The following is a 13,786-nucleotide window of genomic DNA, read 5'->3' on the forward strand; positions in this document are numbered from 1 at the left end:
TATCCATTTCAGTTGGGTACACGACCCATATCCATTTCCAACTGGTCTATGACCCAGATCCATTTCAAATTGGGTCAATGACCCAGATCCATTTTAATTGGGTCCACGACCCAGGTCCATTTCAACTATGCCCAACCCAGATCCATTTCAAACTGGGTCCATGACCCAGATCCATTTTAACTGGGTCCACAACCCAGGTCCATTTCAACTAGGCCCAACCCAGATCCATTTCGTTTGGGTCCACGACCCAAATCCGCTTCAACTGGGTCCCCGACCCAGGTCCATTTTAATTGGGTCCACGACCCAGATCCAATCAAATTGGGTCCACAACCCAGATCCATTGTATTTGGGTTTAAGACCCAGATCCACTACAGACTAGATCCATATCCAATTTCGAACCAAGTCCATGATTCGTCTATGATCTAACAAAGATAACAACCAATCAATCGACTCAAACGCGTTCAACTTTCTCGAAAAATAAAAAATAAAAAAATTTTTCAAAAAGCACCAATTACAATCCTTGATCAAAGTCGATGCCTAGAAAGATCTTACCCTATTGATACGAAGGGAATAGACTATGTCTATTCAGGGAACAAGGTGATTTAAGAGTGCCATTGTGCGCCGTCCCTTCCTTGGAAATTTGCCTGGCCGACGGTGATTTCAGAGAACTGAATTGAGAGCTGCCAAAAACATGGGTTCTTCTAACTCGATTTATCTCAGAAATTACTTTTTCCAAAATACCTTACCGCCTCCGTGTTTATGCCAGCTCCGTGCTGATGTAATTTCTTTTCAAATGTTCTATCAACTCCGCGTCGATACCAGCTCCGTGTTGATGTAACTTCTTTTCAAAATACCTTACTGACTTCGCATCGATGCCAGCTCTGTGCTGATGCAACTTCTTTTCAAAATACCTTACCGACTCCGTGTCGATGCCAGCTCCGTGCTGATGTAATTTCTTTTCAACTGTTTTATCGACTCCGTGTCGATGTCAGCTCCGTGTTGATGTAATTTCTTTTCAACTATTTTACCGACTCCGTATCGATGCCAGCTCTGTGCTGATGTAATTTCTTTTCAAAATGCTTTACCGACTCCGTATCGATGCCAGCTCCGTGTTGAAGAAATTTATTTGCAAAATGCTTTACCGACTTCGTGTCGATGCCAACTCCGTGCTAATGAAATTTCTTTTTCAAAATATTTTACCGACTCCGTGTCGATGCCAGCTTCGTGCTGATGTAATTCTTTTTTCTCAAACGATCAAACTTCGCGCTAGCAAATCACGTTTTCAAATTCACCTAATTAAATTTCACTTTTAAGTACCATCCCTAATAATTATCGGACTTAATAAAACATCATGCATCTTCCTTTTGATAAGTAAGATAATAACGCTTGGTCTTCTGTAACCCACATGTGGCCAAACACCCTAAGAAGCCTCCATACTTTCTCCGATCATCTTCATCAAGTATGAGTAACTCAGAAGACCCACAACCTGCCATGAATGAACTAGCTGAGGCTAATGCAATGATAGCAAAGTTGTTAGAAATAACGAAAAGGAAGGAACAAATCTTGACGGCCGTTTTAAGTAGCACTAATTTTCTGCAAGCATAGGGAACTCAGTACCAAGCATCTGGGTCATACCCTAAACTCCCTGAACAAACATGACTAGATCAACAGACCACCCCACCTCCTGCTGTACCAGTATACCAGGGTCCTCCACTCTATATCCCACAGAATCAACCACCTCCGGTGGTGATCCTAGATGATGAGAGTAACTTCAGGGTTCCCGAAACCAAAAGTTCTACCGATGACAAAATGACCCAACAAATCGAGTCTCTTCAAGAAGAAATGAGACGAATGAAGGGTACAAATACTTTAGGTGGGACAAGATTTAGAGACTTTTGCTTCTACCCTAACGCACAATTACTGACTAAGTTCAAGTGTCCGAAATTTGAAAAGTACAACGGGGTTGGGTGTCCTTTGTCGCACCTAAAATTGTATTGTGGATCAATGTGCCAATATGGCGAGGACGACAGATTGCTAGTACAGTTATTTCACAGAAGTTTAACAGGGCCAACACTCAAATGGTTCTCGGGGTTGACCACTCACTTATCAAGAACTGGCAGGACTTGGCTGAAATGTTTTGGCATAACTACAGGTTTTGTAACACCCCGGATTTTCAACCCATATCTCGAGGAAATTAAATGGTGGGATTTGGAGGGAAATATCGAATGAGAGACTTGGAGTAAAATACTCGAATATTGCTATGATTAATTTTGAGGAAAATCGACTTCGCCATTAGATTCAAAAGGATCGAAATATATACATTAGCCTGTAAGCAAGTTTGAATTCGAGTTCGGAGGAAAAAGTTATAAAATCCTCGAATTTCGTGTTAAGTGGGACCCAAAACAGTGGAATTTCGTTAGAGCGAGAATCAAAAAGATTTGATGACACCATTAGATCCGAATCGAAAAATTATTCGAAATGGTATATTCGTTTGTCGTTTTTCGAGTCCGAATAGTTAAGTTACGATCGAAACTAGAAATGATGGGGAAATTACAAGTATACCCTCAGCTTTATTATAAAAGAAATCTTATTTCTTTTATTTCATTTCATTTCTCTTCTTCTCCAAGGAAACCAAACGGCAGCCACTTCTCAACCCAAGGGTTTCAACCCATTCCCATCAAGTTCTAGCCCGAACGAAGCCGAGTTGAACCTCGACGGAGAAGACAAAGTTGTCGGCCACGTCGAGAGCTACAACTTCACCATCTTTACTTACCCATTCTTGTTCATTTTCTCCATACTCCATCAAAAAATAGTCGGGTAGCTCGAGTAAACCCCAACACATTCCATCCGAGGGCTTCATCGAGTTAGGAGCTAGGTATATACTTCATTGTAGAAGCGAAGGAGAACGTCATTGTCGGATACCTTGCAAACCCTCGCTCGTTTCGCATCCAAGTCGGCCCAACCTCGACTCTTGAGCCATCCAACCTTGAGTTGTAGCGCTAGCTTGTACCCTTGGCGTTCACAACCAAGTAAGGGACTTCCAATTCTTATTGGTAGCTTTAGATTTCCGAAATGTGCATTTAGGGTTTTAAAACAAAACTTATTGTTTGCATTTAAATCATAGAAATTTGTGTTTGATTTCAAATTCATGGTAGAGGTAGGTGTTTTGTTTATGCTTTATCGAATTTTGATAACAAAATCGTGGGTGGGTCGAATGGTTCGAAGAATGGAAGAAGAAATCGTAAAAGGGATTGAAAAACCCAAAAATCGCGAGTGAGGTTCAGGCTGTAGGTGGGAAGGGTCGGTGCCACCGGCACCTACCGAAGGCATTCTGTCGGTCCCACCGACAGAATGGAGCTTCTGCCACCGACCAAACCAAGAAGCCGCCGAAAATTTTGTTCTGTCGGCAGGACCGTCGGTCCCACCGACACCTGCCGATGAGTAAACTGTCGGTTCCACCGACAGAATCCTGATTCTGCCACCGACAGCCACCGACAGACACAGTTTTGACCAGAACAGTGTTCTGACTCTTGGCTTGACCTCCTCACACCTTATACACTATTTCTCACCCTTTATTTCATTAAAAACATTTAAGTAAATGTCCTCTTTAATTTTTACTTTCCATTTACTTTAAGTTCTTTAATGAAATTAAGGTTTTACCCCCCATTTCGGAACAATGGGAATGGTTTCAAGATCCAAATCTCAAAGGATCAAAATCCGAATTTTGGTTTTAAGAACAAAACGTATTTTTCAACGTTTTCGACAAGTTTTCAAAGTGTAATAACTTTCGCGTAACTTTGAATTAGATTTCAAAAACTATATGGTGTCGAATCTCATGATCAAGACTTTCATTTCGAAAAAACCCGTTTTCAATTTCGAGAACTTTGAAAAATTGAGTTTCCGACACTTAGCCAAATTTTCACCAGCTTTCTCTATTTTTAACAGCCTTGGTCCCGAGCATCGCTGGGACCTTGTTTTTTTTAACAAACTTCGGTGGTTTTCAATGGAAAGACCAAAAGAATGACTTTGAAAGATTGAAAATGAATGGTTGATTTGAAAGGATGAAAAATGAGAATGTTGAGAGAATGGGAAAAGGGAATGAACGGTAAAATGTCAGAATCACGCCCGAGGGGTGATGTCTACATTTTACATTGTATGTTGTATGTAGGTTGGTGAAAGGATATCCAGGTTATTAATGAAAGGGTTGCATGTTTATTTCCGATTATGTTAGCGCTTGCGCTGAGTACTGTTATTTATTTTTAGGCCGCGTGGCCACGGTTGTATGGTAGGAACTGGATATCCGTTCTCAACCCTGTTCTGTTAATTTCTCTTTTGTTTTAAATGAAAAATCATATATGTACGTAGCTATTTTGTGAGCTGTTAAAGGGTTTGTGAATGCCTGAAGGGATAGTGTGTCACATCATCCGGAGGGGTACACTATCCTGAGATGTACGGTAGGGACCACCAAACTCATACGTGGTATGGGACGCGTATGAGAGTGGAGTCACAACTGGAATCCGGGTCCATTCCTTTCTTATCTTTACCAGTGAACGTGTATTGTAAAGGTGGTCGTATACGAGTGGAGTGTCATTTGGGAATCACATGCACGCCTGATAGGCATAGACGAAGATGATTAGTCAGTGATCACTAACAATCTAGTAGTAGTCGAACGTTCTGACACATCGAAAAGAGACCCATTGCTTACGGTCACGTCAAACGGCCAGCCTGAGCCGGATAAATGGTTCCGCAAGCGTGGTAGACACGACCAGCCACAAAATCAGGAACTACGATGTTATTGAGGAATATCATGTCCCGACTGGGAGCGATCCAGTCGTGAATCCCAACTCTTTAATTCCAATACTCCACCATTTGTATTATGTACCTGTTGTTATATTTCGAATTATAAATGAGAAGCATGTCTATTATTTTAATGTTGTCAACATTATTTGCATAAAATGAAAAATGTATGATGAGTATGGATGATTGATGCTATCTGTAATTTTTAAAACTGTTTAGTTGCTCATCCCTGGCTATATGTACCAGTTGATCGTATTTTATCTTGTAAAACCTTGCATGTATTAAAATGTTCAGTATGCTTTATTCGATCATGCTTAGGAAGGGTTATTAGTAGGAATTGGCTGTGGACTTGCTGGGTAACTTTCGTTACTCACCCTTTCCTTCCTATTTTTTTTAGTTTCAGCACTTGCAGCTGTCGAGGCAGGCGTAGAGGCAGTAATTGAGGAGTATCTGGTCGATCAGATCGACGATCAGATTTTATCGCCTGGTGAGCACTAGGGCCACATCCCTTAGTATTGTCAGTTTCATCCAGGATGTATGTAGTTTTTGGATTTGAGAGTTTAGGCATCTGTTAGAGTGAGAGTGTTTTGGTAAGCCTGTATATGATTAAATCTTCCGCACTCTGATCTACTTACATGTTAGATGTAATTAGTCTTCCGCTGTTATTTTCCTGTATTTACAGCTTTATATACAGGTTGTATTATAAATTGGTTTATCAGGTTTGAGTTCCGTGAAACGTTAACATAAACAGAGGAGACCATGCCGAAATTTCGAGGTGCCACCTAGTACCTTGGGATTTGTGTTAGCGTTTGGCGGGGCGTCACAGGTTTAATACGGATGTTGGTTTGGATAGAAATGACAATGCATGAATGACGAGGAAACACAAAGAAACAGTGAAAGAGTATGCCCAGAGATGGCGAGAGTCCGCTTCACAAGTACGGCCTGTGATGACTGAACAGAAGATGAACACTACGTTTATCTCGACACTAGGGAATGCCTTTTACACTCATTTGGTTGGACACACTACAGGCACCTTCTCACATTTAGTTCAAGCAGCAGACCGGGTCGAGGACGGGATCCGAACTGGTCTAATATTCGACTTTACAGCTTTGAGTGCAATAGCGGGGACCTCGACACAGAAGAAATCGGTGCCTTTTGTCAAAAAGAAAGAGGAAACCCAAGTTAACAAGATACAACCCAGCCAACCACTCGTTATTCAAGCACCAACTCAAAGGCCACAGGCACCCCAGGCTGCTTGGGCGCAAGTGCCTCGAGTTGTTTGGGCTCCAGTACCGCAGAATCCCTTCTGAACAGTTCATCCACAAGCACAACAAGCAAGACTATATGGGCAGAACCAGGAGGCACGACCCAACAGAGTAAATAGAGTGTTTACCAGGTTACCCATGACACTATTCGAGTTACTACCAATCCTGTTCAGAAGTGAGTATCTTGCAAAACATCCACCAAATCCTGAAGCTGCCAAAGGGCCAGGGTACAACCCCTATTTGTTCTGTGAATTCCATATGGGTCCACCGGGGCACTCTACAGATCAATGCTGGCAACTCAAACATCAGGTACAGAACTTGATTGATAAGAAGGCCCTCATCTTAGATGGGCCTCCCACCCCACCCCAACAACAGAATATCAATCAAAACCTCCTACCCACTCACAATAAAGGGGGAAGTGGACACAGGGTGAATGTCATTCATAAGTACCTCGGTTTCGATCTGCCTGTCTTGATAGCGCCTATCGGGTCCAAAATCAAGGTCCACTTAACTCAAGGATCAGAAGCACCAACAGTCAATACAGTCAACCATTATACAACAAACTCATCCCAAAATTCATTACCACCACTCAGATATGCCGACCTCACCATCCATCCCACTCATCAAAATGCTATTACCCGACTTCCTTTAGTCATACCTTACGAACCACCAAACCATCAAAATTCGACCCGACCTCCTCTTGTTATACCTTACACACCGCCAACTTCTCAAGGATCAGCCCGACCTCCTCTCCATATACTATACGCTGCATCTCCACGTCTACCGCTTATCATCCCATACGTTTCATCAACCCCCATACTACCATTTCATCCAAATCATCGCCACCACCCCTCATTCTCAACGTAAAACCTGAGCCGCCTCCCATGACCATACACTCACCTAAACCATTCCCCTATAGCTCTGACCAGGCAGTGTCCTAGAACTATGAGACCACCATCACCACAACCTCCGGGGTTGAGATCATGAAGAAAATAATGGTGGCTGATATCGGTCATATGACAAGGGCAGGGAGATGCAAAAAATATCAGTAAATGGGGTAAGCATCAGGGAAAAGACTGAAGAAATGACAAAAGGGATGATAGATGAAGAAAAGATAAAGGTAAAAGGAAAGGACAAAATGAGCGAGAGTGACCAAAAAAAAGAGGAGGTGAAAACAACAGATAAAGAAGCTAAGGTTAAAGTAACGAACAAGGAAGCTGCAGACTTCATTAAGCTTATTCGCAAGAGTGAGCATAATATTGTAGACCAACTAAATAAATAGCCAGCTCAAATCAGTATTCTGGGTCTGATGCAAAAGTCAGAGGAACACTAAGAGGCATTGTTGAGAGTTCTAGGGAAATCACATGTACCTGCAACTACCTCACCGACACAGTTGGAGCAAACAGTTGGCCAAATCATGGCCCCCAATCCCATTATTTTCACTAAAAGTGAATTTGTGCCTGAAAGAACGGGGCACGTCGAGCCACTAAATGTTATAGTCATATGCAAGGGCATGATGGTTGCCAGAGTACTGATTGATAACGGCTCAGCACTTAATGTATGTCCGCTTGAAACCTTCAAGAAACTCAATGCTGATTGGTCACATGTCAAACCTAATAATAAGGTCGTTCGAGATTTTGATAGCTCGAGAAGGGATTCTCTAGGAGAGGTGGATCTACCTATCATAATAGACCCATGTACGTTCGAAGTAACGTTCGAGGTCATGGAGATACCAACGACATTCAACTTACTACTGGGTAGACCATGGATCCATATTGCCGGGACTGTACCTTCTTCTCTACACCAAAGAGTCAAATTCATTATGGGACAGAAGATGATATCCGTCTTGGCAGAGAACTTAATCCCGGTTGGCAGGACTCCGGACGTGCCATTTATCAATATAGAGATGACGAAGGACAAAACACTTTATCACTCTTATCAGTTCGCCGCTGTCAATCATATTGAAAAGGGTAGGAGAAGGTAAAAGCAAAGCTATCAAGAACAAATCTGATGATTGGTCGGATTATGAAAAGGGCAGGTTATCGATCCAAGCAAGGGTTGGGACCGGGAGGAAGAAGAAGAGCTACACTAGTCGAAGTCAAAAAGCATATTCCTTATTTTGGTCTCGGGTTCAGGCCCACAAAAAGGGATATTACAAAAATGAACGATAAGAAAAAAGAGCTTCGACTAGCGAGAAGGCAAAATCATGAACCGAATGTTTGGAACCTGGGCAGGGTTCCACATATCAGCGTTAGCTTTTCGAAATCTCATACTAGACCCGACAGTTTACCGGAACTACTACCAGCAAAAAGGCCAAAAAAGGTAAACTTCAAGCCCGTGCACATTCGAGAAGATCTAGTCGTTGAGTCCCAGCCATCCTTCGTCGAAGGCATTGATGTCATATTCAATGGGGATTCCGACGAAGGACTGACAATGGCTACCCAAAAGCCCACAAAAGAGGAAGCAATTGAGAGTCAGGGAAAAAAATCACCTTTCCCTACTGGTATTGATTGGGCATCAGTCGTCATCCCACCAAGCTTGGAAGGGACTATGCCTCAACTTGACAACAACAAAAAATAATCGGAGATCATGGTTATCTCCGAACCACCAACCAAATCACCTAACAAATCACTTTCACATCATCCGCCCCCTCAGAGCAGGGGAGATTTTGAACAATTGGGAGGAATTCCTTCTAACCCTTGAGGCTACCATATCCTAAAAAAAATATCGTTAGGCAACATCAGTTTGCCCGATGATCATAACGAGCCCTCATCCTAGGGTAAAAACTGTTTTGAGGGCTCCCTATCTTTACTAATGCATAATTGCTCTTCTTATTTCAGATGTCCGAAAAATAATACTCAAAAACCAAAAAAATAAAAAATTCTTCAAAAATCAAAAAAATTAAAAAGCCTTCAAAAAACAAAAAAAATCAAAAAGCTTTCAAAATCTCAAAAACATAGATATATTCCAAAAACCAAAAAAAGAGTTTTCAATGAATTTAAGGAATTTGTCTCAGTCGAATGGACTTTTGGACATAACAGAATATGAAAAGAATGAGTATGACTTCGATCTCGAGCTTGACTTCAATCTCATGGGAATTGAAGAAGAGTCTGAGGACGAAGTGGAATACCCTCCTAAAGAAATAAAAAACCTTCTAGAACGACATGAAAAAGGTGTTCAGCCAAACATTGAGGATACAAACTCAGTTAATCTCGGCACTGAAGATGACCCACGTGTTGTAAAAATCAGAACCTTGTTAACCCCTCAGCAAAAAGAAAACATGATTGAACTACTGCGTAGCTATCAAGACATCTTCGCTTGGTCCTACAAAGATATGCTCGGTTTGGACACGGACTTTGTTGTTCATAAGCTGCCGATCGCTACTGGGAGCAAGCCGATCAAACAAAAGTTAAGAAGACTTAAGCTAGAATGGACACTCAAAGTCAAAGATGAAGTGATGAAACAATTTCAAGTAGGATTTCTCGCAGTCTCTACATATCCTGAATGGCTAGTCAATGTCGTTCCGGTACTAAAGAAAGACGGGAAAGTACGAATGTTTGTAGACTATCGAGATTTGAATAGAGCCAGTCCTAAGGACGATTTTCCACTACCTCACGTCGACTCTCTAGTCGATAACACAGCGGGGCATGGCATGTTCTCATTCATGGATGGTTTCTCTGGATACAATCACAAAAAAATGGTAGAAGAAGACCAAGAGAAGACAACATTCATTACACCCTGGGGCACTTTTCATTACAAAGTCATGCCATTCGGGTTTAAGAACGTAGGGGCAACTTATCAACGCGCAATGACGGCTTTATTCCATGACATGATCCATAAAGAAATGGAAGTCTACGTAGATGACATGATCGCTAAATCAGGCATAGAAGAAGATCATCTGATAAATCTCAAGAAACTGTTCGACAGGCTAAGGAAATACAACTTAAGGCTCAATCCAGCAAAGTGTGTATTCGGGGCAACATTGGGCAAGTTATTGAGATTTATCGTTAGTAGAAGAGGCATTGAGATAGATCCAGCAAAGACCAAGTACATTCTTGAAATGAAAGCACCGATATCAAAAAAGGACGTCCGAGCATTTCTGGGTAGAATACAGTATATCAGTAGATTCATCGCACAACTCACGCTTATTTGCGAACCAATATTTAAGCTACTTAGAAAAGATATGCCAAAAACATGGAACGAGGACTGTCAAGAAGCCTTCGATAAAATAAGGAAATATTTGCTCAATCCGCTAGTCTTGGTTCCTCCTACGCCAGGACGACCCTTACTGATGTATATCTCGGTGCAAGAAACGTCTATGGATTGTGTACTGGGGCCACACGATAAGTCAGGCAGAAAAGAGCAAGCTATTTACTACCTCAGCAAGAAGTTCACTGATTATGAGGTAAAGTATTTGGCACTCGAGAAGACTTGTTGCGCGCTGGTCTGGGCATCTCAACGACTACGCCATTACCTTCTCAGCTACTCGACTATGCTCATCGCTCGAATGGATCCTCTCAAGTACCTCTTCGAAAAGCCAGTACTAACAGGTCGTACTGCAAAATGGCAATTACTATTATCTGAGTTTGACATTACCTATGTCATTCAAAAGGCCATCAAGGGGCAAGCCATCGCCGACCACTTAGCTGAGTAGCCATTGCCTGATTATGAACCATTGAAGACAAATTTTCTTGACGAAGACATATTGCTTACTGAGGTTGAAAACAATAATGAAGAATCAGGCTGGAAAATGTACTTTGATGGAGCAGCAAATCAAAGGGGAAACGGAATAGGGGCAGTTTTGATCAAATCAAATGGGTTTCACGTGTCAATTGCAATTAGACTGAAGTTCCAATGTTCTAACAACGAGGTCAAATACAAAGCATGCATAGCAAGGTTGAAAGCAGCATTGGATCTCGAGGTAGATGAGATCGATGTTTTCGAAGATTCAAGCCTAGTAATCTATCAGACGACTGGAGAATGGAAGACTCGAGAACAGAGATTGATCCCTTACCACGAGTACCTAGAGGAACTAAGCTCAAGCTTCAACAGGATTTCATTCACATATATGCCAAGGGCTAAGAATCAATTTGCTGATACACTAGCAACGCTCGCTTCTATGATCAGTATCTCAAAGGACTTAGTCATTGATCCCATTGATATTGGTATCCAAGATGAGCCAGCTTACTGTCTACCCGTCGAAGTAGAAGAATCTGAAGAAAAGCCATGGTACTCGGACATCAAGGCATACCTAGAAGATTGAACCCTCCCATCAGATGCAACATCTAATGATCGAAGGACTATCCAGAAGCTAGCAGGCCAATTCTTCCTGAGCAATGGCATTCTATACAAGAAATCACATCATGAAGTCCTACTCTGATGTGTGGCAGAAATAGAAGCAAAACGACTAATCGAAACCGTACATGGTGGAGTCTGCGGACCTCACATGAACGGTTACATGCTTGCTAAGAAGATCATGAGAATGGGATATTACTGGACTACCATAGAAAGCGATTGTTATCAACATGTCCGTAAATGCCATCTCTGCCAGATCTATGCCAACAAGATCAACGTGCCACCTTCAGAATTGCACAATATTACTACTCCTTGGCCCTTATCACTCTGAGGCATGGACGTCATTAGACAGATTTCACCAAAAACTTCAAATGGGCACCACTTTATTCTAGTTGCTATCGATTACTTTACAAAATGGGTAGAAGCAACTTCTTATGCCAATGTCACAAAGAGCAGTGTTCTAAAGTTTGTCAAGAACAATATTATCTACAGATATGGGCTTCCCAGCGGGTTAGTGATTGACAACGCCAGGAACTTCAAAAACAAGGATATGATCAAGATGTGCGAAGACTTTTAGATCACTCATCACAATTCTGTGCTGTATAGGCCCAAAATGAACGGAGCAGTTGAGGTTGCCAACAAGAACATCAAAAAAATCATCGAGAAAATGGCAGTCACCTACAAGGATTGGCATGACATGTTGCCTTTCGCCCTTCATGCTTACCGGACTTTATTTCGAACCTCAACCGGGGCAACTCCGTATTCACTGGTCTATGGGATGGAAGTAGTCTTACCCGTTGAGGTTGAGATTCCCTCCCTCCGAATCTTAAAAGAAGCTGAGTTGGATGAAACAAAATGGGTTCAAGCTCGGTTTGATCAACTAAATCTAATTGAAGAGAAACGCCTTGCAGCTATTTGCCACGGACAGATCTATTAGAGACGAATCGCACGGGCTTACAACAAGAAAGTCAAACCCCGGAATTTCTCACCAGGAGATCTTGTCTTGAAAAAGATTTTACCAATACAAGAAGATGCTAGGGGAAAATTCAGACCAAACTATGAGGGACCATTCATTATGCAGAAGATAATGACAGGAGGAGCTTTGATCCTTACAGAGATGGACGGACAAGTCTTCCCTCAGTCGATCAATGCTGACACTGTCAAAAAAGACTACGCCTAAGATCTGACCCTAAGATGACGAAAGGCCATCTTTGCTATCCCAAACAAATTATCTAACCCTAGTCAACCCCTTTTGAGCCATTACGTTCATTTCTTAACCTAAGACTAAGGCAAGTCAACGTTACAAAAAAAAATGAAAAAATAGAGATGAAAGAAAAGTCAAAGCATAAAGCTACTCTTGGCCCGCATGAGGATAAACTGTGAACGGCTAAAATACAAAAAAATTAAAAAACTCGGACACTTGATCTTGAGCTCGACACAAATCTCCAGCCTAAACAAGTTCGAGAGACGCTGGGAAGAGACATAGATCACCTTTTCGAAACAAAAATAGACGAACCCCATGTCTAGCCCACTTCAGATAAATTCGAACCTTAACCATTTTGTACCTTTCCATTACACTCAACCTTAGCCAACACTTCGTCCCATCAAAAGTTCTTTCAGATTAGGAAATGTTCTAAGGCATCATAATGACGGTGACAGCACCAATGATCTGGCAACTTGATCTGGACCTCAAGTCTTATTAGTCGTTGGAAGACGCGAGAGGGGAATCCAGGTCGGATATTCGAAAAAAAAGAGTACTCGAAGTGTAGAGTAGTCGATCTCGCGGCTCAACTTGAGTTACTGAACCACGAATAGTCGTCAGCAAACTCGAGAGGGGAATCTAGATCTGTTACTCAAGAAAGAGTGCCACTACAAGAGTAAAGTCATCGATCTCGCAGCTTAACTTGAGTCACCAAGCCACAAAGACACAGAGGCTCCAAACAAGATCTGTAATGCAAAAATCCAAAAAAATACAAGCATAGTCTGAAAGGGCATAGTGAAAACCCGAAAGGGCGCTATGAGTAAAAAAATCAAACTATGGCAAAATCAAAACCACTGACACGATGAAAACCCAAAAAAGCGTCGATGCGCAAAAATGTGGAAACCGGGCTGGTGAAAATCATAACTGACACTAGGGGCAATAAGGGAACAAAAAAAGAACTCCTGGCCCGCATGAGTATAAACTGTGAACGGCGAAATTTTCTCAAAATCCCAAATCCCTTGCTTAATCGATATTCACCCAGTACTGGGGCACTGGGGATGACTCTAAAAAGAGCCTAAAAACTACTGACATCTATATCCTCAGTAGTTGGTAAAAGCACAAACATCATCGAGATAACAAAGGTTTTTTGAAAGTCTTCATATTTTGGATCTACAATATTTATTCGACAAAGACAACTCACCAAAAATTCAAATCTTTTCAAAACTAC

The sequence above is a fragment of the Akebia trifoliata genome, chromosome 6 (genome assembly GCF_017979445.1).
Source record: "Akebia trifoliata isolate Shusen 1 chromosome 6, ASM1797944v1, whole genome shotgun sequence".
Taxonomy (NCBI): Eukaryota; Viridiplantae; Streptophyta; class Magnoliopsida; order Ranunculales; family Lardizabalaceae; genus Akebia; species Akebia trifoliata.